Below are 20932 nucleotides of genomic sequence, written 5' to 3' on the forward strand. Positions count from 1 at the left end.
TTCATCATGTTTAGAGAGTTTTTGCTTGAGGATATGTCCTATGGGAATACATATGTTTTGAATGATGAATGAAGGGCTTCTTGAATTTCTTATGCTGAGATAGTTTCTCTCCTAAGCAGATTCTATTATGTTCACTTAGGTCTGAAAACAGATTGAAGCTCTTCCCAATGTTGTCATATTCATGGACACATTTTTTTTCAGGAATTTTCTGTTCTGTAGTCAGGATTGATCCCAGACTGCATTTCAGTCCAAATGTATTATGTTCAGGAAGAAAATCTGGGGGGGCGGGAGGAGAAGGTAAAAGGTGCTATTATTCAATGTTCAATGATAAAATAATACTAAGTTCTAGATTCTATCACATTCATGAAGAAGAAAGAACATTAATCTGGTACAGGTAGAAGAACACTCATAGAAAGGAAATGAAGCCCAGGTATGTAAAAAGATAGTAACAGAACACCTAATTCGTGAGGACTTCATGAATGGCTTATAAAAATTTGGAAAGAGGTTATTTCTAACAAATAGATTTCTTAAAGTAAAGAGAATCTCTGGAGAAAAAATTACTTACTTTTAGAAAAGCATTAATCCCTAAAAAACAACATCAATCTAACAAGTACAGATAATACAAAATGATGCTCATTTCCTTTAAGATGTATGAAGAGGTGCATAATGGATATAGCAAACGGGACTACAACAGCAATCTATTCGACAAAATCTTACAATCTCTCTTTCTAAAGAAATATACATTGGATTGCATAATATTACAGTGAGTTTGCAGTCACTGGAAAAACAGTACTGAAAAAGAGTTTTGAGTCATCTGTAAAATAGGCATAAAACTAGTACCTAGTGCCTTACTTAATCACAGGAAGCTAACTAGAGAATGGACACCCTTGTTTTTCCCTTGTTATGGTGACCAAGTCTAGTGTGGCGGAGGTAACTCAATTACATGGAAAGTCCCCCAGCTATTCTTGTTGCCCCTCTATCCCTTGTCATCCTTCTATTGCCCAACATGGGGAGATGGCCATGAGCACTTAGCTAATAAGTGATGCTGGTTGCTGGCCTGTGGACTGCCTGAATACCAGCCATCAGCCTATGTAGATGCTCCGATAGCTGTTTATCAGCCCAGTCCAGGGTGTGCTCATGGGCTTGGTAGGACCTCCTGAAAGGTCAAGAGAGGTCTGTTAATGTCTGCTCACTAGCCCATTTGACAACCAATGGGATTCTGTATTTTGTGTAAACCCTCCTAGAGGGTCAAGGGAACAGTCTATCCACCAATAAGACTGCATTTTTGGTCTGTTCCACCCGTGTTGTCTAGGTATCAAGCACTATAAAATTAAAGCTCTGGAGGAAGGGGACATCTTAAATTATGAGGAAGATCTGAGTCCACTTCATTAGAGGTAGCCATGGGCCCTTTAATAAAGTGCCATTGGCTCGGAGCTCTGCCTCAGTGGTTTTTCTTGAAGATTAGGGACAATTTTAACAGGATGGATAGATCATGAGGTATCGCGGGGATAATTTAAAGAGAAAAAATGATGGGTTTGAAATATGAAAGCCTAGAATATGGTGGCCATTCCAATAATCAAGTGACCATTGGCAAGACAAAATATCATGGATTCTCAATTAGTCTCTTCTATAAAGTGGAGATACTAATATCTTTACTAACTACCTCCCTGTTTGGAAAATCTCTTTATAAAACATAAAATACTGTCTGTGAATAAGCCATAGATCTTATCATGGCAGGATGTGGAGAATCTTAACTATTTTCCATGGAGCAATAGGAAAAGAAGTCAATTATATAGCATTTGAAGAAGAAAAGGGGACAGATTACAGAGAAAGGGTAAAAAGATCCTGTATATGATGTGAAGAGATGAATGGCAGTGAAAGAAAATGAATTGGGATATAGAAAGAAAGACAACAGGAAAAATAAAGGCTTTGTTCTTTTAACAAACATCTGTTTGTGAGTAAAAGGAAACTTTGAAGGATAGACTCTAACCATGCAAGAAAAAATTATGTGAAAGAGCAAAAACAGACAGGAACGCAAGTATATATGGAAGATTTAGCACTGAAAAAAAAAGAATACCTCTTTTTCTGAGGCTGTAGGGAAATAAGAGGACAAAAAGATCATGTGAATATAAGATGAGGAAGTACTTAAAGAGGAACAACCACAATCCTTCTCCAGAGCCTTGGGGGTCTTTTAGAATCAGGTCCACTCTCACATTCTAAAGGGAATGCATCCTTACTGAGTAGCTGTGGTGCAGCCTGCAATCTTCTATAACCATCTACCTGGTTTTAATTCACTCACCCACATAAACGTTTTTTAGGACTTCTTCCATTGGTAGCCATGGGGCTTCTCTTCTCTCCAACTGAGAAATTAGAAGTGGTTTGGAATCTGGAAGTCCTTGCTCACGAGGAAACATTTGGAAAGATGCTGAGAACAGAGGGATATTTAAGAATTCAATTGTAATCTCTTTCTCTTTAGGAAAATAGAGAGCACTCTAAAAAGAACCTCATAAGGATGCCATATATTATGGTTCAATCACATCAAATACGGAAGATAACTGACAGGTCTGACTTATGTTCAAACACAATTAGTTTATTTCTGCACATTCCCTGCAAAGACCACATATATAAATCTTCCATGTCTCCAAAGAGCTACTGGAATAGGGACTTGAGTGGAGAAGTTTTTGTCTTTTCTGAGCACAAAGTAGGCAAAGTATAGCTTCAGAAGCAGCATAATAAAGCTGCTGATTTCCAGTTGTAAAAAGTCAAGGCCTTTCCTCTGGAGACAGAGCAGGAACATCTTACTTCTTTACCAAAGGATACAGGGGGCTTTCTATATTACATGTATTCTTGAGAAAGCTCTAAATACCAAGTCAGAACTCAGCAAATCATTTGAGACATTCCATGACCTTTATGAAGTGAGAATGTAACATCCTTCTATTGGTCAGACAATTGATGAGAGAAAAGCTATCCTTACCAAGGGAGACAAAGTTCTCATAGTTTTCAAGCATCACATCCCAGAAAAGGTCCTTCTCAGCAGGATCCAACAGGCTCCATTCCTCTTGGGTGAAGTCTACAACCACATCTTGCAGTGTTAACAATTTCTGAAATAGTCAAAAACATTCCCATGCATTCATGGACCATTCTTCATATGAAACATGAGGAAGACATGAAATCAATTTGAACCAATTGGTTTGGTTGAAATTGGTTTGATTGAACCAAAGTGAGGAGTTCTCACAGAATCAAGGAATTGGAATATTCCATTTCAAGTATTTTTTTTTGAGGCAATGAGGGTTAAGTGACTTGCCCAGGGTCACACAGCTAGCCACTAAGTGTCTGGTGTGGCATTTGAAGTCAGGTCCTCCTGACTCCAGGGCTGGTGCTCTATCCACAGTGCCACTTAGCTGCCCCCTCAAGTATTTCTTGAGAATTTTCTTATCATGTTCCCCACTTTATACTAGGCTATGTAAATAATTTTAATCAAATTCAGCCTTACAAATCATTCTGCACAATGAGGCCCTAAGGAAAACATGCAAGTTACTCTTTTAAAATTTTTTGTTTATTTACCAAGCATTTATTAAATATCACCACCTTTTTTACTATTAAGGGGAAAAATAAATTCCCACAGTAGTCACATAAAAATGTGTATCTCATCCTGAGTTTGGAGTCCATCATCTTTCCATTAAGAGGTGGGTAGCATTCTTCATCATCAGTCTTAAGGAATTTTGGTTGGTTATTATAATTCATCAGTTTTTAAATCTTTCACAGTTGTCTTTACAATACCATTGTTGATGTACAAATTGTTCACCTGGTTCTGCTCACTTCCCTTTTCATGAGTTCATAAATATTTTCACATTTCTCTGAAACCATCCCTTTCATCATTTCTTATAGAATAATTATGTTCCACTACGTTTATATGGAATAATCTGCTCAGCCATTTCCCAGTTCATTGGTACTGTCAGCATCCTATTCTTTGTCTTTACAAAAGGAGCTGCTAGAGATTTTTTTTAATTTATGGATCATTTTCCTTTCTTTGATCTCCTTAAAGTATTTGCTTAGAGAAGCATCATTTTTTTCAAAGGACATACATAGTTTAATAACTAAATTTTTAGACATAACTCCAAATTGCTTTGCAGAATGTTTGGACGAATTTGCAGTTTTACCAACAATGCCTGTTTTCCTACAGTCTTGCCAATATTTTTCTTTCTCCTTTCCTATCAACTTTGCCAATCTGAGGTCTTGTTAGGGATCTATAAGGATGTAGAGGGCCACAGGCTGTTCAAGAGGTCTCACTGATGGGCGGAGGCCCCTCTCGGGTGCTGATCTTTGAGCAAAGGTCGCCTGGTTTGGTGCTCCATTGTATGGATCTGTAACAATCTTTAACTCCCCTAGTTATTGTATGGTCATTAGCAGTCTGTTCTGAGTTTGGAGTCAGATAAGTGCACAGGACGTGCATGCACTGTCCTGGAGCACAGCATGGGCTATACGTCATTGTAACTTGAGAAAAAGTTCCTGTTATTTTACTATATAAGTAAGTTCTTTGCTAAAAATAAACGGAGTTGCTTCCCCTCCCGCCTCATCATGCGCATTCGAGATAGAAAATCAAGCTGGTCTTGATTCATCAGGTGATTGGGAAATCCTAGGCCCTAGGTAGGCTCTATAGCCAAGTAACCTAGTTGTGCACAACAAACTGGCGCCCAACGTGGGGCTGCACTGCTGACGTGAAGAAGATACGGAGAGTAAGACAGCCGCATGAAACAGTCGGGAAACGTCTGGACCAAGAAGACCCGACACCCACATCAAGACACCGAGGTCTGTTGGAGCCAGGCAGCCTCCTTGTGAGAGGTCTCCGAATCGTATCCTATGGCACAAAACTAGGGAGAGGTAAGATAAAGTCTTATCATGAGGCAAAATCTAGGTAAACTCTCAGATAAGGAACAGCATGTTACAGTAATATATAAAGTGATTGAGGAACAGCGGTGCTCGGTAACTCCTAAGAAAATAAGAGAGTTTCTCGATATTATTGATATAAAATCTCCATGGCACCCAAGAGAAGGGAGTTTAGATTTAGAACTATGGAAAATAGTGGGAGAACAATGGACAGAATTTTATAACACCAAAGGTCCAAAATCAGTTCCTCTGGGTACTTTCACTATCTATAATCTTATAAAAATGGGCTTGTAGGAGCTGTGAGAACAAAGGAAGCTCCCGCCATGTGCCATGAGGAATTTCAAAAATCCCACTGTGAGGAATTTCAGAAATCCCCAAGGGGAAGTAGAGAAGAAATGTGTAGTCACAGCACTGTATTGTGGACGTTGTGGAGCATTACAAAGTGAAAAAGTTTCCTTTTATAAAAACCAAAACCTTAAGAAAGATTTTGCCTGGTTTTAGAATACCATGAAAAGAAAAGATTAAAAAAAAATAAAATAAAAATAGTATTATTTCATTTGTGTAGGGAATTTCTGACAAGTTTCTCACTTTTGGATTTTCCCTGTCATTTTGTTCTATGTTTGTCTGTGTCTGTGTGAATGATGGTCTGTCCTGAAATGCTGTTAGTGACTTTCTTCCCTTCGCCCTCCCTAATACCAGCTGCCTTCCCTGGGAGCGGGTGGATGGGGGAGAGAATGGGAGAAAAAGTACTTCATTATTTAGGTTATATAATTTGATAAAAGGCAAGAAAGTTTAAGCATACAGGATAAGAAAAGTATGGATAGAAAGAATAATATAATCTGTTTGCATGAATAGCAGGAATAGATGATTTGAGAGTAAAAGATTTGGAAACTTTTGGAGAAAATATTCTCTTTCTTTTTTGCATTCTAAAGCTCTGGCCAAAGCTTTGTGTGTAAGATCGAAAGATTATGTTGAAAAATATTCTCTTCCTTTCTCTCGAATTCCAACCCTGGCCAGGTTGGGGTGGGGAAGAAAAGAAGGAGAAGGAGGAGTTTTCCTCTTCAAATCAAAAAGAAAAAGTTTTTAAGTATTGGAACAAATCTAAAGATTAATTTAGTTCATTTACATTAGTAATTATGCATGTTTCAAGTTTTTAAAAATCTTAGTCTTTCATTACAAATTTGGTTACACTTTTATGTTTATGTCAAGCAATTTTTAATAATTTAATGTTATTAAAACATGAACTAAAAGAAACTGAAAGGTAGTGAGATAACTGTGTAAATCCAGCTAAATTATTTTATCAAGTCCGGTTAATCTTGTTCTATGATGTTTATAACTATCATTTAGAAAGTCAGGCATTTCTATTTTTACCTATGACTAAAAAAACAGCTTAGAGCTAAAATAATTTAACTATCACTCATGAAAATTACCAAAATTGTTAACTAAGTTATTTGAAGTTACTGTTTTAAAGCTAAGACCTAGAATTCTTAATTACTTCTGAGTGAAAAGGAGGGACACAAGGCAATTCCCTTAACTTTGTAAGCTTGCCAAAAGCTCCTACCAACTGTGTCAAGGTCGTCTGCTCTGAGAGAAGAATTATGTTATTGAGTTCCTAAACAATTCATTTAGCTTACTGAGAAATTGCAACTTTATATAAATGATTTCTAATAATTGGCTTTTTCACCAAGACAAGTTTAAATGTGGGAAAGAAAGGATGTTAAGTAAAATTTCTTATATATGTGAGTCCTAGTAAATCTTTATTGATTATTGCACTTCTATGAAAATAATTAACTGTATCTGGCTTTAAGCCATAATCAGTGAAACTTACTGCTTGAGGTAAAAGACTCTTAGAACTATAATTAACTTTGTTTTGAGCTTGAATTTGGGTATGGTTGTCTCATTAAATCAGTATTTCCCATTTTCCCTATTATGATCCTTTAAGGAGGAATGTTTCTTACCATGTGCCAAAATTTTGTTCATCACTATTAAACTTGTTAGTCAGAAATATTCCCAGACAAAAATAATTTATTGTATGATAAACTTTGCAGTTGTCCTACTACTACCAAACTTTCCTTATTAATGCCCAAGTTTTAACAAGCTTTTCAGTCAACAAGCCTTTCAGTCTCATAGATTTATAATTACCCTGAAAGGGTACAGAGGGTGTCACCCTTTGCTTACTTTGGGTGTATTGTTCTGCAGTCTGCAGGTATACCACCAAAATGTTACAAATTAATCAAGATTCCTTGATAATTTTTAATAAGTTTCACATGACTTTTACAGATATTAATTACTTTTAGCTTGCCTAATAAATCACCACTAATCAATTATTTTAAGATGAAGTTAAACTACTAGGATAACAGATAGCTAAAACTCAATTCATTTCCCCTTAATTTGTGGGCACGATATTTTACATTTACTGAGAGCTGTTATTTTCTCCGCCCACTGTTTGTGCTTTTTCTATCCAAAAACTGACAAAATACAAAATGAAATCCATGAACTTGTTTGGGTTCCTTAAAATTCACCTGTTTTTATTATTGCAAAGAAGTCAGGAAAATTAACGATGCTTTATGACTTCCTAGCCTTTGATAGTTATTGATTTAAAAGATTGCTTTTTTACTATTCCATTACAAAAAGCTAAAAATGATACATTACATGGATGACATTTTATGTGCTCATCCCAATCCTGAAGTGTTGGAAGAAATCTTGTTAAAAATACAAAATTTGTTGCAAAGTCATGGGCTTCAAATAGCCCCAGAAAAAATTCAAAAACATCCTCCATATCAATATTTAGGTCACCAGATACTTCAAGAAAAAATAGTTCTACATCCTCCAAAAATAGACCTACAAAAGTTGAAAACACTTAATGATTTTCAGAAACTTATAGGAGATATACAGTGGCTTCGGTCACAGATAGGCATTCCAAATTATGAATTGATACCTTTATATGATTGCCTTAGAGGTGATCCTCAATTAGATTCACCCGAATACTGACCCCTGAGGCAAACACACATTGTTGTATATTCAGGAACAAGTAGTTGGAGCACACACAAACAGGATTGATAGGCATGAAAGTGTGGAGGCTTCTATATTTAACACCCCAAATTCTCCAACAGCAGTGATACATCAGAAACAAAGGCTTTTAGAATGGGTATATTTACCATCTCAGTCAAAAAATACTTTAAGTAATTATATGGCCTTGATAGGGGACTTAATACATAAAATTGACAACAGGTGTTTAACATTATGTGGCACACATCCGGAAGTCATACACCTTCCATTTTCTCAACAAATGATTGAAACAGCAATACAAACAATGCCTAACTGGCAAGTGAATATCAATTTGAAACTTGTGTATGGAAAACCCTTTAAATATCATGCAATCTTTGAGAATTGGCCTTGGATACAACCCACACTTACAGCAGGTGAACCCGTACATGGGATTAATGTCTTTACTAATGCCACAAAGATGAATAAGGCCTCTATCTGGTGCCCTAAAAGAAAGGAGTTACATGTGATTGAAACACCCTTTATATCCATCCACACAACAGAATGAATAATATGCTGTCTATTGTGCATTTCAAAAATATGAGGAGCCAATGAATATTCTCACAGATAGTAAATATGTTGAAGGAATTCTAAAACATAGAGACTGCTGTAATAAAAAATACTGGTAACAATATATGTCAGCTGCTTAATGCTATACAACTTATGATACAGAATAGGACAGAAAAATTTTATGTTTTGCATGTTCGTTCCCACACTCTTGCCCCAGGACCAATTTTTGAAGGTAATGATATTGTTGATAGGTCTTTAACAATGAATGTGGAAATAGCAAGGAATAGTCATAATAAGTTACATTTATCTGCTAGGTCTTTAAGAACTTTATATGGCATAACAAAATCACAAGCACGTGAAATTGTTAAGCACTGTGCTATTGTGTGCCTTTTCAACCCCCTTTCCATGTTGATGTCCATAACCCCAAGGGACTTACACCTAACACCTTATGGCAAATGGATGTTACTCATTATTCTCCTTTTGGAAGACAAAAATATGTTCATGTTTCTATTGATACTTATTCAGGCTTTATTTTTGCTACTGCTCAAGGTGAGGCTGTTTGCAATGTTGTTAATCATTTGCTTCATTGTTTTTCCTTCACTGGCCCACCTCAATGCTTAAAGACTGATAATGGTCCTGCATATTTTGCAGGTTTTAAAAAGTTTTGTACTGAGTTCTCTATTAGTCACACTACTGGCCTTCCCTATAATCCTCGTGGTCAGGCCATAGTTGAACGTGCCAATCGTACCTTGAAAATGGTGCTCCAAAAACAAAAAAGGGGAGCTAAGGGATCCCCTTCGCATCAATTGAACACTGCACTCTACACTATAAATTATTTAAAATTCGATAGTTGTAACCTCTCTCCTGCAATGAAATATCTGGCAGGAAATGACAACAGTACTAGTGACACCACTAAATCAAACAGATTCCTTTCTCCTAAACATAATATGAAAGTTATGTGGAGAGACGTTGATGGTGTCTGGCAGGGTCCAGGGCAAGTGCTAACCTGGGGGCAAGGGTTTGTTCTTATTTTCACAGGTGATGGAGAACTTTGGGTCAGAACAAAGGATGTCCACATTATCCATTCAGAAGGGACAAGGCAAGCAGAAGAGAAAACACAGGCCGGCCAGGAAATTGAAGGAGCCGAAAGAATAAGAAGAAGGCACTACAAGAACTTTTAACCAAGCTGTGCCTCTTGTCGTTGTTGTCGGCAGGGATACAGAATACAGCAGCAGCAAAGACAGGAAATACAACACGATGGGCCTTTGTGACAAAACCACCATGGCCCAGACTAGTTTCATGGGGAGAGACAATACCTGAGGTCATTCTGCAAGGAAATGCCTCCACAGGTTTTGGCAAGGAATTTCATTTCATATCACCTAAGAACCGGTCTCAACACACTGTAAAAATGAACTTTACTGGTGTGGCTTTGGTGCCGCCTATTTGTGTTACAAAAGGCAATGACAGCAAAGACTCCACGTGTTTACAATTATTTAATGTCACCACCCGTTTTCATGGGTATGTGTTTAATAACACGGCACCCCCTCCTTATACTGTTGTCTTTTTTCAATTTTATAAGGTTACTTACACGGGCATCTTGGGGTCACAGTTGTTAATGATACACCTATCAGACATCCAAGTAATTCAAAGCCATGCTATCATGTGACACTGATTAGCAAGAACTTAGGGTATCCTCCCTGGTTATCTTATCATACTTCAGAATGTCATTGTGTTGTGTTACAAAAGAATTTTACGTTACAATCCTGGCACAATTATACTAGGGAGAAAAACAATCATACTTGGGCTTTTGGCAGGTTTCCATTTCCTCAGTGGGTTTCTCTTCATGACAGAGGGACTGAAAATCAGTTGTGGAAGGCATGGGCAGCCTTAGGTCCCATAAACATCACGAATTTGCAAGGGACCTTCCATGATAATATGACAATGTGAGCTTGTTTGACTGGTAATCATGCATTTATGTGGGGGAACAGCACAGAATGTTAATATAATGGCCGTGGATTCAGGGGAATATAATGTCACTTGTATTAATTGCAGGATGTCTGAATGTATAGGAACCAAGATTAGAGACCAAATTATTTTTGTTATTACACAACAAAAGTTTGCCTTGGTGCCTGTGAAAAGCAAAGATTGGTATGAGTCATGTTCTGATCATATTTTTGGAATAATAGACCAAAGTAATCAATTAGCAGTTGCTAGGAAAAAGAGATGTATTTCATGTGTAGTATTAGGAATTGTTTCACTTATAGCTATCATAACTGCTTCTGTATCTTTATCTCAATCTATATCTATCGCAAGAAATGAAATGGTTCAAGCTGATTTTATGAATCAGTTAGCTCGCAATGTATCCTAAAGGTTTTCAAACACAAAAAAGGATAGATGACGAATTTTATCACATGCTTGAGGGAATGAAGGAAACCATTACTGAAATAGGTGATGAATTGGATATTTTAGAATATAGAACACATTTGAAATGTGATGATAGGTATGAATTCATTTGCCTTACCAATGTTAAATACAATAAATCCCAATGGGATTGACAAAGAATACGCAGGCATCTAAATGGGCCGTTTGGAAATTCTACTGTTGCAGTGGATATTGATGACTTATACAAAATTGCTAAAGATATTGCAAGGGCGGCTGATGAAGATTTGATGCCAGATAAAACTGCCCAACATATACTTGATTGGCTAGATAAACTCCGTAACCCTTTTGATAACCTTGGACATTGGCTTATGTCTCTATTGTCTTCTTTGTTGCCACTATGTTCGCTATTGCTGGCCATGCTGTGTTTTGGACCATGTTTGCTCAGGTGCATAGCTAATCAGATAAAGGACTTTGGGACTGAGCTTCATATGCTCCGTTTCCAACAAAAACAAAAAGTGGGAATTGTTAGGGATCTATAAGGATGTAGAGAGCCACAGGCTGTTCAAGAGCTCTCACTGATGGGCGGAGGCCCCCCTCGGGTGCTGATCTTTGAGCAAAGGTCTCCTGGTTCAGTGCTCCATTGTATGGATCTGTAACAATCTTTAACTCCCCTAGTGGACAGTCTGTAGAAACTTGTGATAGACAGTTGGTGGTGTGAGACTGACCTCAGAAGAAAGACTATGACTGTACATATAGATCTGGGAATCATCTGCATAGACAACTCAATCTATAATCGCTGATAAGATCACTAAGTGAATAAGTGCAGAGAGAACAGAAGTGAAGGTCTAGGACAGAGTCTTGTAGAAAACCTAAACTCAGTGGCTGTGACATGGATGAAGATCCAGCGAAAGACACAAAGAAAGAGAAACCAAATAAACAGGAGACCCAAGAGAGAGCAGTGCCATGAACATCCAAAGAAGACAGTGTATTTAGGAGGAGATGGTAATAAACCGTGTTAAATGCAGCAGAAGCAGCTATGTGGTGCAGTGATAGAGCACAGTGTCACCCAGGTCTCAATGAGTGCCAAAAGATGGAAGGAGCTAGAAGAGTTTTAAATGAAAAAGTTGATAATTATCTAGTGAGAGTCCCAGATGGCACAGTGGAAGGGATGGGCAGATTAGACAAAAGGAAAAGTCCCTGCCCTCAAAGAGCTTACATTCTAATAAGAAGAACAACGTGTATGAATAGTACATAGATATATAAAGTATACAAAATTAATAAAGAGTAGATTTTGAAGCAACTTACTCACACTCTTCACTTCTCTGCTCCTATACATTCACTGAAATAGTGATGACTGAGTTAACCACAAATTGATGTGGCTTACCTGGCTTCTCACTACCGTTATCCTTTTAATCCTCCTAATGGAGTCTTTATGCTACTTGTCACAGTAGCTTTTAAATATGCCTCAATATCCCCATCCCCCAATCCCAGCAGAAGACTTTAGCTCACTTTACTGGGGAAATGGAGGCTCTCTCCCTGCGTTCCCTCTTCTTCTCCTCTTATGGCCCCTTAAAATGATTTCCCATGTAGGCATATATGAACATAGGGGACACTAAGACAAGGCTTTACATTCTGTCGAGAGAGACAGAAGTACACATATAAGGATCTAGAACTAAAGGCCATTTTATGGGAAAAGGTACTGTTAACTAGGGTAATCAGAAATGGCTTCATGTAGGAAATGAAACCAGAACTGACACTGCAAACTAGGGCCCCCAAGAGGCAGAGGTGAGAAATGAATGCATTCCAAGCATGGGAGTCAACTTGTACTAAGGCAAAGAGATGGAAACTGGAATCACTAAAAGTGATTTTGAGTGACCCAAAGTCCTTCTGTTTGAACTCTGTAAAGGTCATCCATCATGTGGTAGAAGATATATGACTAGTATCTCCCCACCATGTGGGATGAACTAGTTCTAATCTTTAAAACATGTATAATGGCACAGGTATAATAGATAATATGGACGGCATATACACAATGCATAATTATATTTCTTGCCTTCTCAATGGGTGGAGGAGGGAAAGACTTTGGAAGTGAAAATTTTTAAAGGTATTAATTAGATTTTTCTTGCCTTCTCAATAAGTGGGAATGGAAGTAGAAGGGGGAAAGCACTTGGAGCTAAAAATAAAATTTAATTTAAAAAATAACAAAAGTTATTGAAACCATCCTAGAGACTTTATTCCCTGAAAGGATTAAGGCCTGTGCTACTGAGATGGCCTCCTAGTTTCCTGAGTACAAAAAGCCATGAAGAGTTCTAACAGCTTCCTTAGACTTGACTACTGGACCACCCTGGGCAAAACAGAGTCCAGGAAGCCACAGTCAACTGTCCTGTCTTTAGTGTCTTTTCCCTGCTATTGCTTAGTGCTTTGCTAATAGTTAGATGGACACTTGTCTCATTCCATTTTCTAGTCTTGATTCGGAGGTACCAACCTGACCTACTGCAGCCCAGGCCATGGCAGATACTTTTCACTAACATATGACTCTCTCTTTATGGCTAGTGTGATACTGATGATTGAAGCTCTGATAAATAAAGATGCCTCTTGTTACACCAATCAAAGACTCTTCTATGTTCTCAGTTTATCTACAGGAGGCAGCTTATCAGGGATAGCTTTCATAGGTATACTTGGTCCTATCTGCTGAAATTTTCATTACCGTTTTTTTAATTGTACAAAGGAAGAGATCATATTCACTACCCCTTTTAGTAATTCCATGACTATGAAGATAGGTTGTTACTGTAGAAAAGCATGCTCCCCACGCTTTCAATATTGTGTTGTCTTCATCATGGAACCATCTTTGTGTTTTATTTTGAATGTATTTTTATGCATTCTGACAACACTTTAATATTTTCATCACAAAAAGGTGGGATACAGAAGACTTGAAAGTTATGTTTCCAGATTTGAGAGCTAAAGATTTGATTTCACGTGAAAAACAGCTTTCACCAAAGACACGTACACAGGGATGTACTGGGGCTGTTAAGTAATGTTTTTGGTGCCCTCTTATTACTTTGGGTGAAAAACCAAGCAAGGCAAAACCACACCTTGTGGTGTTGCTGGTTCACTCTATAGTATACCCTTGTTCTTTTCTAATCCCTCAGAGACCTTGACTTAAGTTTTTTTTTCCATTCTTTAAGATTCATTTTGTAGTGTCTCTATCTAGATAGGTTCTGGGTGTGCTACAGCATATTCACTCCTAGATAGTTTATGCATTTTGTAGTTATTTTGAATGGGACTTCTCTTTTTATTATTACCTCCTGAATTTTGTAATAACTATATTAAAATGGTGTTGACTTTTGTAGGTGGGTTTATTTTCTAACAATTCTGTAAAGTGCTTTCCCTAAAATGCAGATCTGATCATATCACTTCCCGCCCATCCTCCCCTCACTAAACTCCGGTGGCCCCTTTCACCTCCAGGAATTAATACAAAATGCTCTGTTTGGCCTTCAACGCCCTTCAAACCCAGACCCCTGTTCCCTTGCCAGTCTTCTTAGGCCTTACTCCCTGACACGTATTCCGTGATGCAGTAACAGTGGCCTCCTGACTGTTCTGCAAACAAGACATGTCAACCCAGCTCTGGGCATTTTCTCTGGCTGTCTCCCATGTTTGGAATGCTTTCTCTCCTTGCTCCAACTACTGACCTCTCTGCCTTCCTTTAAGTTCCAACTAAGATTCTACCTCCTACTGGAAGCCTTCCCCAACCCTTCTTGATTCTAGTGTCTTCCATTTTCATTATCTCCTATTTATTCTGTAATATAGCTTGTTTGTACACACATATTTGTGTGTTGTCATCTCCCCCCCGCCCCAATACCAGATTGTGAGCCCATTGAGACCAGGGACTTCATCTTTTGCCTCTCTTTGTGCACTCAGCACAATGCCTGGCATATAACAGGTACTTATAAATGTTTAATGCTTGTTTGAATGAGACACGTCACTTCTCTGTACCTCAGATAACTCATACGTCATATTTGTCCACATGATTCTTAAGACACATTTCAACTTAAAACACGATTCCAGAGGATTAGTGATAAAAAATGCTACCCACCTCCTGACAGAGAGGTGAAGGACTAAATATGCAAAATGAGACACAAATTGTTGGACCTGGACAATAGTTATTTGTTTTGCTTGACTATACATGTTTCTTACAAGAGGGGCACTGAAAAGGGCAAAATAGGAGAGAGAAAATAGATATTGGTTGATTGAAAAAAAAAATCAGACCTACATCAGACATAGGGAGGGTCTAAGTCTTCTAAAAAAAGAACATTTGATGTTGAAGTCCCTGAATATGATTTGTCTAAAGAAAGAAGGAAGAGAAGTGAATGAAATATGTCCATATTTTTAGGAATGAGACTGCATTTCAGGAGAGAAATAACAAAATAACTCACCTGGGACAAGGCTGTTAGGCTTCAGAGGCCATTCTCTTCACCACTTTCTCACTTTTTCATTAAAGTCTTGAGAAGCTAAAACCAGGGGAAAGAGAACTACGTTAAGCAGAAGATAAACTTTATCTTGCGTTTCCTAAACTCACCAAGATAGAACTGTAAGCACCTAAGCTGGGCATCAGTTCCACGGTTCTCTATAGAGGAAGAAGGCAAACCTACCCAAGAACAAATTTACCTTTACCTAAAATCAAAGGGAAAAGCCACAGATATTACTGCCCAAGACCTGGATTCGAAGCTACCACTTCTAGTGAGTTCCAAGGGATAGACAGGGCTCCAGGAAAGGGAATTAGTTGACATGAGTCAAATTCACAGACATTCCCCCTACATTCTGCATGATACTGAGTAGGCCAACCAAGATCTCTGTGGTTCAATCACCCCTTTATTGAACTAAGAAAAATATGTTCATTCCCCTCTATTCCTCAAAGGATATGCATAAAGATTAATTTGCTGAAATCTTAGGAGAAAACTTTGTGATACTAATGCACTGTTGGAGTTACAAAGTGGTTGGACGATTCTTGAGAACCATTTTGAACTATAAAATTGTGCATACACTTTGAACCAGCAATGCCACTATTAAGTCTGTAACCTAAAGAGATCAAAAGGAAAAGGACACTATTTGTACAAAAATATTTATAGCCACTCTTTTTGTGGTGGCAAATATTTGGAAATTGAGGGGATGCCCATCAACTGGGGAGTGGCTGAACAGTTGTGGTACAGGACTGTGATGGAACACTACTGTGCTATAAGAAATAATGGTTATGGTTTCAGAAAAACCTTGGAAGTGTTCTATAAACTGATGCAAAGTGAAGTGAGCAAAACCAGAATACTGTATACAGTAACAGCAATGTTGTAACAATGATCAACCTTGAAAGACATAGTTACTCTGATCAAGACATGATCAAGTGATCCAAGGCAAAAGGAGGCATGATGAAAAGATGCTATTCATCTCCACAGAGAAAACTGATGAGCTCTAAGTATAAACTGAAGCATATTCTTTTCACTTTATTTTTCTGGTTTGTGTGTGTTACTGTCTTTTGCAACATGACTAATATTGAAATGTTTTGCATGTCCTCATCTTTATAATTGATAGCCTATTGCTTACCTTCTAAAAGGATAGGGAAGCAGTGGGAGGTAGGGAATTTGAAATTCAAAATGATTAAAAATGAATATCAAATTTTAAAAATGTAATTGGGAAATATTTAATGAAATAAATAAAATCTATTTCTCTATTTTTAAAAAACCTTTGAGACCAGACAGGAAAATAAATAACAAAAATGGGTAAAAGGGAATTGACATCCCCCCCACACACTTTTCAACTTCCTTTTGTGTGTCTGTTTTCTTCCATTAGAGTGTAAATTCCTTGAGGGCAAGAACTGAGCTTAGAATCCTGCCTGGCCCATATTAGGTGCTTAATAAATGTTTATTTACTGACTGAAGTATGAGGATCTACCAAGCTATTTTCAAAAGTTCAAATCATAAGGCCCAAAGTTACTGAAAGATTTTTAAATTGTTGAGCTACTTATTTCCTGTGATCTTTGACTGTGGGATATTATTGATAAAACCCTGATTTCTAAAATGTACAGAGAACTGACACAAATATTTAATACCAAACTGTGCCACGATACAGGGAGACCAACAAGGTATTTTAAAAAGAATTACAAACTTTAAATGGCCATATAAAACATAGTCTAAATTACTAAAAATAAATAAAACCACACCATATAAATTGGCAAAGATAAGAAAACATGGGGCAGCTAGGTGGCGCAGTGGATAGAGCACCAGCCCTGGAGTCAGGGGGATCTGAGTTCAAATTTGGTCTCAGACCAGACACTTGACACTTACTAGCTGTGTGACCCTGGGCAAGTCACTTAACTCCAATTGCCTTGCAAAAAAAAAAAAGGTAATAAAACATGGGAATAATAATAATAATATATCACTTTAAAGTCTACAAATATTTAACACATATGATTCCATTTAATCCTCACAACAACCTGGGCTCAATCAGTATTAGAAGAGCTATGGAAAGACAGGCCACTGATGAGAGAGCTATGAAATGGTCTAACTATTGTGAATTTCAATTTGAAATTATGCAAGAAAAGTAACTCAACTATTCATACTCTGTGACAGGATAGATTTCCAGCTAACTACAAAGACTCGTAGGAAACAGAGTAAAATGAGCAAAACCATGACAACAAATTATATGACTACAATAACATACAGGAAAATAACTTAAAAGCCTTCAATTTCATGTAAAGGACATTTTCCCTTCTAGAACTGCATGTCCATTTGCTTTGCTTAATAATATTTATTTGTTAAAGAGGAATGATTGTATTGGGAGGAAGCAGTTGGTAGGCAGAGACTGAGATACAAAAAAAGAAGAAAGCAGAAATTAAATATTTTTAAGATATGCAGATGAGAGAAGGAAGTTCATATGAGTTACATCAACAAGCAGTGCAGCTTTGCTACTACCATGCTAAATTTAAGTCACAAAAATAATAAAAATACCTAATGAGTTCAAAATTTCATTATAATTTCCTTTTTTTGTTCTTTATATAGGAAAATGTTCATGTTTATTGTTTAAATTCATAATGAAAATTTAATTAAAAAAATAAAACTATGCACATATGTCATGTACCCATGTACATATAACACAAAATGATATGATAAAGCTGAGTTCACCTTCAAGGCCCTGAAAAATATTAATAGTTGCCATTTATATATGTCAATTTAAAGGTTACAGAGTACTCTGGATCCATTATCTAATCTGGTTGTCCAAACAAATGAGTAAATTAAGGCTCAGTTTAATATATATGATATACAATAATGTAAATTATGTTACAGCATATAATATATAAGCAACTTATATAGAAAAAATCTTTATTTAAATACAATTGGTTTCGTACACATTTTGTTTTATATATTTTAAAACATGATTCTGAGAGTCCAGAGATGTCATCAGACTGTTCAAGGGATCCAAGACACGAAAAAGGGTTAGGAACTTAGCCAGAGAAAAGGTCTTCAGGATTGTACCTGACATATTTATACTGCCAAAAGTCACACAGCTAGTAAATATATAAGGAATCTGAAGCCAGGGCTTCTTGATTTTCAAATTTTGATCTCTATCCACTAACCCAGCTTGAAACAGGCAATAAAAAACTGAAAAGGAAGACCAAATAATTAATGGTAGAGAGAACCCTAGTAATCATCTCAGTCAATTCCCTTCTTTTAGAGGATATAACCTAAAAAGCTTAAATGATCTTTTCACAAAGCCTACGTTTGACCAGGTTGCATCCCTCCTCAATGAATTCGAAAGCTTCCCTATCAACTTTGGGATCAAACATAAACTTCTATGTTTGGCTTCTAAAGTACTCTTCAACCTGACCTCAAACTACACTTCCAACCACAGCTACCCCAAACTCCTTTTTTGTGCTCTATGGTCCAGCCAGACTGTCCTTGCTCCTCACCCATATTAATTTCGTCTCCATGTCATCCACAGTGCGGCCCCACCCCCACCTCAGACAGCCCTAGCCCCAATTCAGTCCCTCAGCGCCCCGCCCCCACAAACGGTGTGGTCCCCGCCCCCAGCCCCTCCCCCATCTCCTCAGCCCCGGCGGGGAGGCGGGGGAGAAGGGGCCCAGCCGGTGTCTGTCCAAAGGAGAGGGAGGAGTGGGAGAGGGAGGAGTGAGAGAGGGAGGAGGGGCGGGCCGACGCGGGCTAGCTGGCACACCTACGGTGACGCTAACACATTCACTCACAATCACTCCCCCGCGGCAAAACAAAAACAAAAACAAAAACAAAACAAAAGAACCGGCCCGAATCCCTATAGTCCAGGTATTGCGCCTGCGCACATTCAGGAACGAACTCTGATTCCCAGAATCCATCGGGAATCCAAAGACTGTGCCCGCGCCCGGAGGCTTCTGGTCTACGCCGGGGTGGATTCTGGGAAACCTCAGTCTCGTCCCATGAACCCATCGCAGTCCGCAGCCTTCTGGGAATCGTAGTCCTGCGGCTATTTCTGCCCTGGTCCTCCCATTGTTGTTGTTGTTTTTCCGGAGAAGCACCAATGACGTCCAAAGTGACGCCCAGAGTGGCATGAATAGGGTTTAAGCGAGGCAAAGCTGCCCAGAGTCGTCAGCCTCACTTTCCTGCAGAGTCCTCCAAGTGCAAAGACTGGCGAGGACCGGCATGTAGTGGATGACCTTGGCGTGTTCCCTGTCTGACAAAGCTTCACGCACTCCCAGAGCCTGCTGCAGCCGCTCTCGTGGCTCCTGGAGCACCCTGTTCTCATCCGCCCATTCCGCGGGGGGGCTTCACATGCCGGGGTAGACGCCCCCTAACTCACGGGCAGCTTCTTGGGGCCACAGTTGAGTTATTGTTGTATAACCCAAACCCAAGGATATCCATTCCTAGGAAAAATGACTCAATTTTGACCAAAGTAAAAAATGCTGGGAAAACTAGAAAGCAATTTAGCAGATATCAGGTTATAAACTCAAAAAAGTAACTTTTTTTAAAAAAAAAAGCTTTTGCATTGACAAAATTGATGTAGCTATGATTAGAAGAGAATCAGTCAACTGGAAATGAAGCATTGGAGTAAATCTCCGATAAAGGTAGGATGTCTAAGCTACGTTGGGAAGTGATACATTTGGAGGCAACATGGTAGAGTGAGAAGAGCATTGACTGTGGAGTCAGGAGGACCTGCACATCCGGGCGTGTATCTCAGCTCCACCACTTCCTACTTTCGCCTTTGGTAAATCACATAACGTCCCTATGACTTTTTAACCTGTAAATTTAGGGAAGTGTAGTAGTTGGCCTCTTGAGTTCCGATTAGCTCCAGAATGATAATCCTATGTGACAACAAAGGATATTCCCCAATTGGAAAGTGCTCAGAGAAGGTAAAGGAGTAATTTTCTTTCTTTTTTAAAAAAATATACTTTGTTGCTAGCTTTTGCTTTTACCTCACCTTCATTTCCCAATGTATCCCTTTTGCCTTACCCCGGTCCCAGAAAGCCAGCCTCTATAACAGAATAAAGACATGGGGGATGGGGTGAAGGCTGTTCAGCAAAACAAATCAATATGATGAAACATTATCTATAGTGGTCCGTGACTATAGGGAGTTGCCTTCTCATATCTCTTATTTGAGGCCAAGTTTAGTTGTTAAAATTTCATAGCATTCACTTTCTATAGTCTTGTAATGTTTTCTACTTGTGTTGTTATAGTAATTGTGTATGTTATCTTCCTGGTTCTGCTTACTTCATGTCTTCCCATGATTCTCTGCATCCCTTATAGAGTTTCTTAAGATGGAATGAAATATTCCACTACATTCATGTGCAACTTTGAAAAAAATTTCCTAATATGTAAATATCTACCTTTATTTACAGTTCTTGGTCAGTCAACAAATATTTATTAAGTGCTTACTAGTTATCAGACACTGTGCTAAATGTGGGAGATACAAGGAAAGCCAAAAATGTTGTCCCTGCCCTCAAAACTCTCATTCTGATGGAGAGACAGGTCAATTATTAGATATGAGCAATCAGAATATTGAGAAGCAGCAAGCTATTAAAGAAAAGGTCATTTAAAAAATCTTTAGTATAACATTTGCCATCTTCTCCGGTCTCCTT

The 20932-nt window shown here is 38.1% G+C and overlaps 1 long non-coding RNA gene across 2 annotated transcripts; it reads right to left on the minus strand.

Annotated features, from left to right (window-relative positions):
* Nucleotides 1–3013: 3013 nt before the first annotated feature.
* On the minus strand, nt 3014–19466 carry LOC110202936 (uncharacterized). 2 transcript variants are annotated; one of them, XR_002322820.2, is made up of 3 exons: nt 19070–19466; nt 15258–15332; nt 3014–3101 (listed from the first exon to the last, which is right to left on the minus strand). It is a non-coding gene; the product is annotated as an uncharacterized LOC110202936 (long non-coding RNA). The 2 variants fall into 2 exon arrangements; XR_002322819.2 differs by having other exon boundaries at nt 19042–19466.
* Between the last annotated feature and the right edge of the window lie 1466 nt (nt 19467–20932).

The sequence above is a fragment of the Phascolarctos cinereus genome, unplaced genomic scaffold (assembly GCF_003287225.1).
Source record: "Phascolarctos cinereus isolate Bilbo 61053 unplaced genomic scaffold, phaCin_HiC Scaffold_2;HRSCAF=192, whole genome shotgun sequence".
Lineage (NCBI taxonomy): Eukaryota > Metazoa > Chordata > Mammalia > Diprotodontia > Phascolarctidae > Phascolarctos > Phascolarctos cinereus.